The sequence below is a fragment of the Mauremys mutica genome, unplaced genomic scaffold (genome assembly GCF_020497125.1).
Source record: "Mauremys mutica isolate MM-2020 ecotype Southern unplaced genomic scaffold, ASM2049712v1 Super-Scaffold_100099, whole genome shotgun sequence".
Taxonomy (NCBI): domain Eukaryota; kingdom Metazoa; phylum Chordata; order Testudines; family Geoemydidae; genus Mauremys; species Mauremys mutica.
The window spans coordinates 1,506,667-1,519,602 of NW_025423266.1; the positions used below are offsets into that span (position 1 = coordinate 1,506,667).

The 12,936-nt window shown below is 50.1% G+C and overlaps 1 non-coding gene across 1 annotated transcript; it reads left to right on the forward strand.

The window, feature by feature from the left end:
- Positions 1-4,476: 4,476 nt before the first annotated feature.
- Positions 4,477-4,548, forward strand: TRNAC-GCA. Its single transcript has one exon. It is a non-coding gene; the product is annotated as a tRNA-Cys (tRNA).
- Positions 4,549-12,936: the final 8,388 nt, after the last annotated feature.

The following is a 12,936-nucleotide window of genomic DNA, read 5'->3' on the forward strand; positions in this document are numbered from 1 at the left end:
TCAGGAAGGAGATCTTGGAGTCATCATGGATAGCTCTCTGAAGACGACCACACCGTGTGCAGCGGCAATTAAAAAAGGAAACAGTATGTTAGGAATCATTAAAAAAAGGATAGAGAATAAGATGGAGAATATCTTATTGCCCTTATATATATGTATGGTACACCCACTTTTGAATACTGCATACAAATGTGGTCTCCTCATCTCAAAAAAGATATACTGGCACTAGAAAAGGTTCAGAGAAGAGCACTAAACTGATTAGGGTTTGGAATGGGTCCCATATGAGGAGAGATTAAAGAGACTAGTATCAGAGGGGTAGCCATGTTTGGGTACGTCTACACTACGGGATTATTCCAAATTTACATAAACCGGTTTTGTAAAACAGATTGTATAAAGTCGATTGCACGCGGCCAGACAACGCACATTAATTCGGCAGTGCGCATCCATGTTCCAAGGCTAGCGTCGATTTCCGGAGCATTGCACTGTGGGTAGCTATCCCGAAGCTATCCCATAGTTCCGGCAGTCTCCCCCACCCCTTGGAATTCTGGGTTGAGATCCCAGTCCCTGAGGGGGCAAAAATCATTGTCGCGGGTGGTTCTGGGTACAGCCTCACCCCTCCCTCCGTGAAAGCAGCAGACAACCGTTTCACGCCTTTTTTCCTGGGTGAACTGTGCAGACGCCATAACACAGCAAGCATGGACCCTGCTCAGCTCAATATCACAATCGTGGACATTTTAAACACCTCGCACATTCTCGTGCAGTGTATGGTGAACCAGGACCTGCAAAGCCAGGCGAGGAGGAGGCGGCTACGGCACTGCGGCGATGAGAGTGATGAGGACATGGACACAGAATTCTCTCAAATCACGGCCCCCTGCGCTTTGGAGCTCCTGATGGTAATGGGGCAGATTCTATCCATTGAACGCCGATTTTGGACCCAGGAAACAAGTACAGACTGGTGGGACCGCATTGTGTTGCAGGTGTGGGACGATTCGCAGTAGCTGCGAAACTTTTGCATGCGTAAGGGCACTTTCATGGAACTTTGTGACTTGCTTTCCCCTGCCCTGAAACGCCATAATACCAAGATGAGAGCAGCCCTCACAGTGGAGAAGTGAGTGGCAATAGCCCTCTGGAAGCTTGCAACACCAGACAGCTACCGGTCAGTCGGGAATCAATTTAGAGTTGGAAAATCTACTGTGGGGGCTGCTGTGATGCAAGTAGCCAAAGCAATCCCTTAGCTGCTGCTACGAAAGGTTGTGACTCTGGGAAACGTGCAGGCCATAGTGGATGGCTTTGCTGCACTGGGATTCCCTAACTGGGGGGGGGGGGGCGATAGATGGAACCCATATCCCTATCTTGGCACCGGAGCGCCAGGGCACCCAGTACATAAACCACAAGGGGTACTTTTCAATGGTGCTGCAAGCACTGGTGGATCACAAGGGACGTTTCACCAACATCCACGTGGGATGGCCAGGGAGGGTTCATGATGCTCACGTCTTCAGAAGCACTACTCTGTTTAAACGGCTGCAGCAAGGGAATTACTTCCCAGACCAGAAAATAATAGTTGGGGATGTTGAAATGCCTGTAGTTATCCTGGGGGACCCAGCCTACCCCTTGATGCCATGGCTCATGAAGCCATACACAGGCAGCCTGGACAGTGGTCAGGAGCTATTCAACTACAGGCTGGGAGGCTGAGGCAAATCACCTGGCCGCTGATTATGCGCAGCCAGACACCAGGGAGATTAGAAGAGCACACCAGGAAGCGGTGCGCATCAGAGAAGCTTTGAAAACGAGCTTCATCACTGGCCAGGGTAGGGTGTGACTGCTGTGTTTGTTTCCCCTTGATGAACCCCCACTCCCCTTGATTGACTCATTCCCTGTAAGCAACCCACTCTCCCCCTTCGATTACAGCTTACTTATGGAAATAAAGTCACTATATTTTAAAAATAATGTATTCTTTATTAATTCATTATAAAAAGAGGGAGAGAACTGAGAAGGTAGCCTGGGTGTGGTTTGGGAGGAGGATAGGAGGGATGGAGAAGCCCACTAAAAAAATGTCACAGTAACGACAGCCTTCTGGTTGGGCTGTCCACGGGGGTGGAGTGGGCGGGTGCACGGAGCCTCCCCCCACGCGTTCTTACACGTCTGGGTGAGGAGGATGTGGAACATGGTGAGGGCTGAGGGGGGGTTATTCAGGGGCTGCAGCGGCACTCTGTGATCCTGCTGCCGTTCCTGAAGCTCCACCAGATGCCGGAGCATGTCAGTTTGATCATGCAGCAGCCCCAGAGTTGCATCCCGCCACCGCTGATCTTCCTGCCGCCACCTCTGATCTTCCTGCCGATCTTCCTGCCGCCACCTCTCATCTCGGGTGTCCTTTCTGTCCTCACGTTCACTGGCATCTTTCCTGTAATTTGATACCACCTCCTTCCACTCATTCAGATGAGCTTTTTCCTTGCGGGTAACTTCCATAATATCCGAGAACATTTCATCTCGCGTCTTCTTTTTCCTCCGCCTTATCTGAGCTAGCCTTTGGGATAGAGCAGGGAGGCTTGAAAAATTTGCAGCTGCACGAGGGAGGGAAAAAAGGGAGAGAAGTATTTAAAAAGATACATTTTAGAGAACAATGGTTATACTCTTTCACAGTCAACAGCACTATTCACCTTACCTAGCACATGTGATTTCACTACAAGGTCGCATTTTTCATTTTAATATTGAGTGCCTGCAGCTCTGGGGTTACAGATCTCACAGACACTGGTCCGGGCATCAGAATTCAGCTTGCATGCGGCCATGGTAAGCCACTGTCTTTCGCCTTCTGCAGTGCTTTACCCATCCCCCCACCACATGGCTGGTACCATGAAAGCTCAATGCTAATCACCCCCATTCACCCCCCCCCCCACTGCGTTGCTGTTAGCTGGGAAGATCCCCGCTGACCAAACGCGAAAAAGATCATCGGTATTTCACTCCTCCCCTCCCCCCGCTTGGCTACGTGCAGGAAATGATTTTTTTTAAGCTGCATTCCATGAACCCAGTAGGAAAATGGCCATCTCTGTGTGCCCTTAACTAAATTCCTGATTTTCAACCAGGTTACCCTGAACGATATCACTTTGCTGAGGATAACACAGCGAGATAAAGAACGGATGTTTCTTGAATGCCAGCAATCACCGGGACCATACGCAGCTATGCTTTGCCATGCAATGATACCTGCTTACTTGCTACATGCATGGCGTGGTAAAGTGTCCTACCATGGTGGACGGAACAAGGCTGCCTTGCCCAGAAACCTTCTGCAAAGGCTTTTGGAGTACCTCCAGGAGCGCTTCATCGAGATGTCCCTGGAGGATTTCCACTCAATCCCCAGACATGTTAACAAACTTTTCTAAGTAACTTTACTGGATGTGAATGCATCCCACGTCCTCAGGGCAAATCAATCATTAAAAAACGCTTGCTTAAACAACAATGTTTGATATTTGCAAAACTACACTCACCAGAGGTCCCTTTCATGGCTTCATTGTCTGTAGTTGCTTGGGAGGGCTGGGAGGCTAATTCCGTCTGGGTCAGGAAAAGCTCCTGGCTGTTGGGGCTAATGGAGTGCTGTGTGCTTTCTGCAAGGTCATCTCAGTCAGCTTCCTCATCGTATTCTTCCCCATCCGCATAATCCTCAGCCATGACGATTACACCCCCCACGTCGGAATCCAAGGACAGGGGTGGAGTACTTGTGGCGCAGCCCCCTAAAATTGTATGCAGCTCAGCGTAGAAGCGGCATGTTTTTGGCCCTGCAACGGACTTTCTGTTTGCTTCTTTGGTTTTCTGGTAGGCTTGTCTGAGCTCCTTAACTTTCACTCTGCACTGCACTGAGTCCCTGCTGTGGCCTTTATCCAGCATAGACTTTGCAATTCTTTCAAATACTTTTTCATTTCATCTTTTGGAATGCAGTTCTGTTAGCACTGAATCCTCTCCCCATATAGCGATCAGATCCAGTACCTCCCGTGCAGTCCATGCTGGAGCTCTTTTTCGATTCTCAGGAGACTGCATTGTTACCTGTGCAGATGAGCTGTGCGTGGTCACCTGTGCTGATGAGCTCTCCACGCTGGGGAAGCAGGAAATGAATTTCAAAAGTTTGCGGGGCCAGCGCATCCGAGTTCAGAAGGTTGTCCAGAGCGGTCACAGTGGTGCACTGTGGGATACCGCCCGGAGGCCAATACCGTCGATTTGCGGCCACACTAACCATATTCCGATATGTTAATCCTGATATTAGCACTACTCCTCTCATTAGGGAGGAGTACAGAAATCAATTTAAAGAGCCCTTTATATCGATATGAAGGGCCTCTTAGTGTGGACGGGTGTGGTGTTAAATCGGTTTAACGCTCCTAAAACCGGTTTAAACACGTAGTGTAGACCAGGCCTGGGAATAGAAAAGGAGCTCTCTGAGGCAGAGCCCGTCCTTCAAAATCCTTAAGGTCACTGACTTGCTTATGCATATGTTATGGGGGTATAGCTCAGTGGTAGAGTGCTTGACTGCAGATCAAGTGGTTCTTGGTTCAAATCCAAGTGCCCCCTCACAAACTTAGTCCTTCAGTAAAAGTAATTTTATTTTCAGGAGCTCCGCTAAATAGGGATCCCTGAAATGAATGGACACACTCAATGTTTTCCTGTGCAAATGCATAAAAACCTAGCAAACATGTCCCCCAGCTGAAATCAGTTCCAATCCTCTAAGTGTATAGGTTTGTTTTCATCAACTAAACAAAGGCACATGAAGACACATTTGCAGGTCCTTGGCCTCCATGGGCTACAATGTGCAGAAGAACAAGAACCACATCCACTTGGGAGGCATGGACTAGTCTGTATTACATTTGGTAAGTAAGTTGCCATTGGGACTGAAAACTCTACTGGGGGTGGACAGGAGCCTGTTACAAAATTAAAATAACCAAGATTTACCAAACTCCCTGTTACACATTCAATCCTCTGTTTGTGCACACGGCATCAACTGGGGCTCTAATAAATGGCAGCCTTCCTTTAACACAGATCGTTGTTCCTTGTAACTTTCAGATGCATTCGAATGGCAGCTGTTTACAGGTCATGTGCTGCTAGTTCATGAGCAGGAGCAGAGTCTCTGTAAGTTTACCAGCCATAGAGCTTGTTATGTCTGCATCTAAGGGTATGTCTACACTACAAGACTATTTCGAATCAACTTAAGTCGAATTTGTGGATTCGACCTTATGAAGTCGAATTTGTGTATCCACACTAAATACACTAATTTGACTGTGTGAGTCCACAGTAACGGGGCCAGCGTCGACTTTGGAAGCGGTGCACTGTGGGAAGCTATCCCACAGTTCCCGCAGTCCCCGCTGCCCATTGGAATGCTGGGTAGAGCCCCCAATGCCTGCTGGGGGAAAAAATGTGTCGAGGGTGGTTTTGGGTAACTGTCATCATTGAACCGTCAATCACGTCCTCCCTCCCTCCCTGAAAGCGCCTGTGGGCAATCTGTTCGTGCACTTTTCTGGTCAGTGACAGCGCGGACGCCACAGCACTGCGAGCATGGAGCCTGCTGCAGTTATGGCCGTTTTCACCTCCTCGCACCTTATCGTCCACCTCTTCCACAGTCAGCTGCTGAGAAATTGGGCTACTTTTCAATGGTGCTGCAAGCAGTGGTGGACCATAGGGGACGTTTTACCAACGTCAACGTCGGGTGGCCAGGCAAGGTTCATGATGCGTGTGTTTTCAGGAACTGTGGTCTGTTTAGATGCCTGCAGGAAGGTAGTTTCTTCCCGGACCACAAAATAACTGTTGGGGATGTGCAGATGCCTATAGTGATCCTCGGGGACCCAGCCTACCCGCTAATGCCCTGGCTCATGAAGCCCTATACAAACGCCTGGGACAGCGACAAGGAACTCTTCAAATACCAGCGAGCAGCGAGCAGCATGACCTGTGACTGTTCAGTTTCTTTACAGAGAAGCTGAACCTGCCCCTGTTTCTTTACCCAGTTACTGTTGACTAGCCTCTGCAGTTACATACCCCATTCACCCCGTTTCCCCCACTTCCAACACACGTGTAAAAATAAAATACATGTTCCATTGTTACTTAACAAAGGTTTCTTTATTAATGACTTTGCATTAAAGGGTTGAAACTGGGACGCAGACTGTGCTGGGTAGGGTGTGCGGTGATGTAAAGACCGCCTCTAAACTCAAGGAATGACAGGCTCCTGCTCCTAGAGCGGTCCGAAGTGCCGGACTGCTTGTTTCAACGGAGCCTGCCATCCCTCCTTTTTGGGATTCTGTGTGCGGGGGCTATGTGACCTTGTGGCGGAGGAGGACGGATACAGATTCCTCTGCTGCGTGACTCTGCGGTCCAGGACAAGGACCGCTGCATAAGATCTGTAACCGCCCTCCCCGGCTACAAACTCACGTCCCCGCCACCCACACAGAACCTGGAAACCACCTCCCATACCGACCAGGGTGCCTACTGACTGCACTGTGTGTGTGACCTGCTGCAGATCCTGCCCCCGTGTCTGTACCCTGGTAAAGGTGACTGTCCTATGCAATTACCAACCCCCTTCCCCACCCCACCCTTCAAACACAGTCTTCTGTACAAAAACATGATGGAAACAGTAATTAACAGCAAAGTATTTTTAATAATCAACTAGACAGTTAGGGGATGAAACTGGGATTGGGGCTTGGGTGAGTCAGGAAGGGAAGGACTTCTCAAAATTTAGGGAATGAGAGCTTTTTGGTAATTGAGCACTCTGCTGGGGTGCAGTGACAGTTTTCACGGCCCCTGGCACCCCTCCTTCTTGTTATTTTGGGTGAGGGGGGTATGGGACTTTGTGGCGGGGGAGGGCGGTTGCAGATACACTGCAGGGGAGCTCTGTCCTCCTGCCTGCGGTCCTGCAGAACATCCACAAGGCGCCGGAGCGTGTCCGTTTGCTCCCTCATTAGTCGAAGCAGCGTTTCAGTCGCCTGCTTGTCTTCCTCACGCCACCTCTCCTCCCGTTCGCTGTGTGAGCACTGGTACTGAGAGAGGTTCTCCCTCCACTGGCTCTGCTGGGCCGCCTCGGCTCGGGAGCAGCCCATAAGTTCAGCGAACATCTCGTCCCGTGTCTTTTTCTTTCGCCGCCTAATCTCCGCCAGCCTCTGTGAGGGGGATGCTGGGGCAGGTCTGGAGACAGTCAAAGCTGTGTGATGGGAAAAAGGGAGTGAATTCCTTGCAAAGATACATTTTTGAGAACAATGAACACAGTCTAGTCTGTCTCTGTGAACAAGACCATGCACAGCACCTATCTCGTGCGCACTCCTGCTGCAGGCAATCCGGAAAGCACAAACTCTGCCCCTGTTCCACTCCCTCGCAGTCTCCTCCGACCCTTGGAATTCAGGGTTGAGATCCCAGTACCTGATGGGGCAATAATCATTGTCACGGGTGGTTCTGGGTAACTGTCGTCAGTCGTTCCTTCCTCCGGGAAAGCAACGGCAGACAATCATTTCGTGCCCTTTTTCCCTGGATTGCCCTGGCAGACGCCATAGCATGGCAACCATGGAGCATGTTTTGCCTTTTGTCACTGTCACCATATGTGTACAGAGGCGATTCAGCAGCGCTACACAGCAGCATTCATTTGCTTTTGCATGACAGCAGAGATGGTTAGCAGCCGTTCTGTACCGTCAACCGTGCCATTGTAAATTGGCGATGACGATTACCAGTCCTATTGCACTATACCTTCTGCTGCTGTCATAGGTGCCTCTGGCTGAGATCAGCTGGGGGCGCAAAAGACAAAACTGGGAAAGACTCCCCGAGTCAATCCCTCCTTTATGGTATCTAAAAATAGAATCAGTCCTGCCTAGAATATGGGGCAAGTGTACTAGAGATCCAGTGTATCAGAGAACCAGAGAGCACAGCCGCTCCGTGTCAGATCATGCAGGAATGATGAGCTGCATGCCATTCACAGGGGGTGCTCCTGCAACAACCCCACCTGTTGCTTCCCTCTTCCCCCAGCCTTCCTGGGCTACCATTGCAGTGTCCACCCATTTGTGTGCTGAAGTAATAAAGAATGCAGGAATAAGAAACAGTGACTTGTTAGTGAAATGAAATGAGGGGAAGGCAGCCTCCAGCTGCTATGATAGTCCAGGCAGTACAAAATCTTAAAGACGGTTACCAGCCATTCTGTACCGTCTACTGGGAAGCAGTAGCACTCATGGGCTGATGATGAGGATGGATAGCAGTCATATTGCACTACACCATCTGCCGCAAGGCTGCTGATGATGACGGATATCAGTCATATTGTACCGTCAGCCACCCATGAGGCGGGGGGGGGAGGATGCTACAGTACAGTGCCGCAGCATCGCGTCTACTAGCAGCATTCAGTACACATAGGATAATATTTAAAAGAGTCAAGAAACGATTTTTTTCCCTTTTCCTTCTGGGGGTGGGGGGTGCGGGTACATTGACGAGCTATGCCCTGAACCACCGCGGACACTGTTTTTGACCCTAGAAGCATTTGGAGCTCAGCCAAGAATGCAAATGCTTTTCGGAGACTGCAGGAACTGTGGGATATCTTGCGTCCTCAGTCCCCCCTCCCTCCCTCCATGAGCGTCCATTTGATTCTTTGGCTTTCCGTTACGCTTGTCACGCAGCAGCGTGCTGAGTCTCTGCTACGCCGTCTGTCTGGAGATTTTTTTTAAATACTTTGGACTAGGCGTAACATTACAGTAATTCCCCTAATTAGATGCAGGAGTCTCCGAGTGAGATCACCCTGAGGACGGTCACGGAAGGAGATAGAGAGCGCATGCTGCGTGAAAGCCAGCACATACCAGGGGCCTATGCATCCATGCTCTGGGAGGCAATGCTCCCTGAACACCTCATGAAAGCCTGGCGCAGAAAAGTGTGCTGCCACGGAGCACCCAATAAGACAGCTCTCCCCAGGAACCTCCTGCGGAGGCTTTTCGATTACCTCCAGGAAAGCTTTGTGGAGATCTCCCAGGAGGATTTCTGTTCTATCCCCATATATAGAGACCTCCTTTTCACATAGTTCAGATTCCGGTTCCATTAATAATAAAAGTTTACATGTTTAAAGCACTTACCGACTGATCCTTCCCCTGATTCAGGGTCCGGGTTAACGGCCGGGGAGGGGTTGGTAGGGGATCTCCGTGAGGGTGATGAAGAGATCCTGGCTGTCGGGGAAACCAGCATTGTAAGCACTGTCGCCTGCCTCGTCCTCCACAAACCCTTCCTCATCTTCCCCGTCAGCGAACATCGCCGAGGAACTGGCCGTCGACACTATCCCATCGTCAGAGTCCACGGTCACTGGTGGGTCAGTGGTGGCAGGCTACGGAGCGTCCGTTTGCCGCTTTGGTCTTCTGGTAGCCTTGTCTCAGGTCCTTGATTTTCACGCGGCACTGTGTTGCATCCCGCCTGTATCCTCTGTCTCTCATGGCTTTGGAGACCTTCTCGTAGGTCTTTGCATTCCGTTTGTTGGAGCGCAGCTCCGAAAGCACAGACTCCTCGCCCCACACACCGATCAGATACAAGACTTCCTGGTCAGTCTATGCTGGGTCCCTCTTTCTATTCAGAGATTACATGAACTCCTCTGCTGGAGAGCTCTGCATTGCTGCCGGTGCTGCTGAGCTCGCCCCGATGTCCAACCACGAAATGAGATTCAAACTGTCCAGACAGGAAAAGGAATTCAAATTTTCCCGTGGCTTTTCCTGTGTGGCTGGTCAGAACATCCAAGCTCAGACTGCTGTCCAGAGCGTCAACAGAGTGGTGCACTGTGGGATAGCTCCCGGAGCTACTAAGTTCGATTTGCATCCACACCTAGCCTAATTCGACATAGCCATGTCGAATTTAGCGTTACTCCCCTCGTTGGGAAGGAGTACCGAATTCGAACTAAAGAGCCCTCTATGTCGAATTAAATGGCTTCCTGGTGTGGACGGGTGCACGGTTAATTCGAATTAACGCTGCTAAATTCGAATTAAAGTCCTAGTGTAGACCAGGCCTAAGTAAGTGCAGAGTTATTTCAATGGCTCCTACACTGACATCTGCTGCCCCTTCTGGCTGGTTAATCACACTATTTGGAACCTGCTCCTAAAATTACACCCCTCAACTGCTAGAACAGGGCCTCATCCTCCCTGATTGATCTAACCTTGTTATCTCTAGCTTGCTTCTTGCTTGCTTATATATACCTGCCCCTGGAAATTTCCACTCTTGCATCCGACGAAGTGGGTATTCACCCACGAAAGCTCATGCTGCAAAACGTCTGTTAGTCTATAAGGTGCCACAGGATTCTTTGCTGCTTTTACAGAACCAGACTAACACGGCTACCCCTCTGATACCCTTCCTGGGAGTGTCAAAACTGCCCAAGGAAACTTCACTGAGTTTCAAGTGCAGCACAAGCAGGGAGATGAGGGGACAGCACAGGGATCGCAGACCTTCTCTTTGGGAGCAGGGTTGGGGGCTAGTACTTATGACTGTGGGGTTCTAGTCCTGGCTGTGGGAGGAAAGGGGCATCAAGTGGATTAGCGTTGGGAGCCTAGACATCAAAGAGGAAACATCTCCCTTTTCAGCTTCAATGCTCATTGAACAAGAACATGGCTTCTCATCTCTTCGATTTCAGAGGAGCAGCCATGTTAGTCTGTATCCTCAAAAAGAACAGGAGTATGTGTGGCACCTTAGAGACTAACACGTTTCTTAGGTTCTGTTGCCATCATGTGGCCATTTCATTTCACTTCTTATTGTTAAAAGGTTTGGGTACTTTGCACAGAAACATCATTTCCTTGGGAGAGACGGAGAAGTGGAAGCTGCATTGATTTAATCCTCTGAAAATTAGATAAGGATTAAAATATTCCCCAGACAGCTCAGTCCCAACCATCCTCCCTCAGTGCTGCCAGTGGAGCTCAGTTCTGTCCCACGGCCCCAAGAACTGCTGGGTGCAAGTCCTGGGTCTGATGTGAAGTAAGAAAAAAAAGATAATGGAGGTACCCTATCTCCTAGAACTGGAAGGGACCATTGAGTCCAGCCCCCTGCTTTCACTAGCAGGACTGAGGACTGATTTTGCCCCAGATTCCTAAGTGCTCCCCTCAATAATTAAACTCACAATGCTGCATTTAGTAAGTTAATAAGCAAACCACTGAGCTATCCCTCCCCTAAGTAACATAGGGGTGACTCTGTCTGCCTAGACTTTTCAGTAGATAAATTGAGACACACCCTGCTTGGGGAAGGAGATACAGATGTGTCGTTTGATTGTTTTTCTCATGTTAAATGTACTTGATCATTTCCATGGCAAAAATATTTGTATGAGACCATGAAAAACGGAAGAAACTGTGAAAATACCCATGGGAGAGAGGGGGTTTCTGAGAGCCAGGGCAGATATGGAGATTTTTATGAAAGGGGAGCGGCCAAAGTAGGGCCTTAGCTGGAGCAAAGGGGGAGGTCTTTTGTGCAGTTTCATTTCAGCCAGCCTCACATCCTGTAGTCCCTACTTCCCCACCCCACCAACAAAGCCACCTGTGACTCCTGAGACAGCCTCACTGCAAAAACTGCAGAGCCCCCAGCACTCCCTCTCCTAGCTGGATCCCCTGGCAGCCAGAGCTCTCCGCAGAACTGCCGTGGTTGCTCTCCTGGGTCTCTGGTCAAGGACGGCTACCGGCTACTCCTGAGAATGCAGCTGAGAAATGACTCACCCTTCTCTAGATTCTCACCTGTGGGCTCTGAGAAGCAGGATGGGGCCTGTATGATAAAGTCCAGGCAACATTCCCCTCTCATCCCAACCCTGGTATGTCGCCAGTAGCTGCTGTCCCTGGGTAGCAGCCAAGGATGTTTCCCACCATTCAGGAGACCCCAACCTGGGACTAAAGTCAGCTTCAGGCTTCTCCTCTCTCCCTTCTTGGAATCAAGTTCATGCTTTTACCAAGAGTTAAAGCAGCCCGAACCCCCAGAGTCTGGATCAATGTCACAAGTTCCCAGTGTCTCCATGGAAGAGAATTTGTTAAATCCCAGATGAGGGGGGTTAAATCAGTTCTCAGCCAGAGTTCTTAGGTCTCAATCCTGAGGCTATTGTCCCATCATGGGGCCATTTCCCGCCTCTCTTTCCTAGGGAAGCACAATTTTCCTTGCACAGACACAGGAACAGCAAGATCTTTCTCTGTCCCTTGTGCAAAGCAGGGGCCAAATTCCATGGAAACAATGGATGAGTTGGGGGCCCTGGGCACATCCAGCCTTGGCCTTGAGATGTTCCCTCCCCTCTTTCTTTATGCCCCTGTTGTTATTTCATGGATTGTCTGGGATGGGGGAAAAGCTGAGTTCACTCCAGGTGGAGGGGGAAAAAACCATGAAAGTCTCAGGCCCCAACCCCTGCTACCAGGATCACTGAGGTGCTGGGAATCTGCCTGGGAAAGGGATGGTGTGTATTGTCAAGGTGGGGAATGAATAACAATTTACAACAAGAGCCACCTCATTAACCACTGACACAGGCTAATCCTGCTGCCGATAGAAGGGAAACTGGGAGCGATTCTTTGCTGTTCAGCCATGGAAACAGTGACCCAATTGCACCGCAGTGAATGTGCTGGGGAAAGCTGGACTTCACAGGCAGGTAGAAAGAGCAGATCCTAGAAACACCTGGAGCTCCCCACAGCACTGCTGCCACCAGGGTCAGGTGTTGAACGACTCACATTGCCCACGCCCCGACACATTACCTTCCAGCAGGGGGTGGCAGCACCCCCCACCCAATGCAGGGGAGAGGGCTGAGTGTATCTCTGCACCCGGAGTCCAGGGCACCCACTGTCTCTGCCCCACACATCGAATCTGGCCCTGCTGCAAAGTGACCCCTAAGAACTAACAGCCTCCAGGACAGCAGGTTTGGCCCTCAGAGCAGGGAATGTGTCCCTCATGCTGCTTTTAGGCCACTAGGTGCTCTGGAAACAGGAGGGCTCTGAGTGTAACCTATAGGACACATGGCCCATCTAA